At 39.3% G+C, this 828-nt stretch overlaps 1 long non-coding RNA gene across 1 annotated transcript; it reads right to left on the minus strand.

Annotated features, from left to right (window-relative positions):
- Positions 1-6: 6 nt before the first annotated feature.
- On the minus strand, positions 7-501 carry LOC113472975. The gene is made up of 2 exons (XR_003395085.1): positions 430-501; positions 7-50 (listed from the first exon to the last, which is right to left on the minus strand). It is a non-coding gene; the product is annotated as an uncharacterized LOC113472975 (long non-coding RNA).
- Between the last annotated feature and the right edge of the window lie 327 nt (positions 502-828).

Here is an 828-nt window from a genome sequence, read left to right on the forward strand (position 1 = left end):
TCAGGATGTCCTCTAGCTTTTCCTCACTCAATGGGATCTGCAAAATTTCTCTGAAAAAGACCAGACCAAGAGAAATTTCAATAATCGGGAAGAACATTTTGGGTGTCTAGGATATGAAAAACATCCTTCCTTTTTTCCAAGCTTATTAGAAGCTTACAAGCCAACAAGCTTATTAAAAGATCTAAAAAGTTACTTCTATGGAAAAGGTATGCTATGAAGAACAATGGGCCCAGAGAGCCTTAAAATAATATCCAGGGATTTCATTTCTAACACACAAACAAATGGATATTATCTTGGTGATAGGACTGAAAATAATGCGAGTATGGGTATATCCAAGTCACAAAAGATCTTATCAGGTTGAAGTGACATGGAGCTCATTAATAGCCCATGTGATGGCTTTGTTTACAACAATATAGAGGTACAACTTACTCTAATAACTGCGCCTGTCTTGTATCTTGTATAGGTATCACCGTATGCACTTGCTTCACTCGTCGAATATGAAGCAACGATATCAATGACATCCGATTGATCCGAGCCAACCTAGTTAGCTTGATTTCGGAACGATGTAACCTCCGTTGTTACAGTTCCCTCTATCAAAGGAGTCAGATCCCACAGTAATTTCAAGTTCTACTCACACATGAACCATGTACATCTACCTAAGATTTGCGTAAAACAGCCAAGAAGAGAACCTATCCTTTGATTGCAAATGTAGCAGTTGTTTCAACTGGTTACATTCTGGTGTTCTCGTGTTGACCCAGCACCTAAATGGGAAGTACATATTATGTCTCTGTCTCTGTCTCATCTGATGGGGGACATACTACGGGATGG

This window comes from Diaphorina citri, unplaced genomic scaffold (assembly GCF_000475195.1).
Source record: "Diaphorina citri unplaced genomic scaffold, Diaci psyllid genome assembly version 1.1 scaffold11274, whole genome shotgun sequence".
NCBI classification, from domain to species: Eukaryota; Metazoa; Arthropoda; class Insecta; order Hemiptera; family Psyllidae; genus Diaphorina; species Diaphorina citri.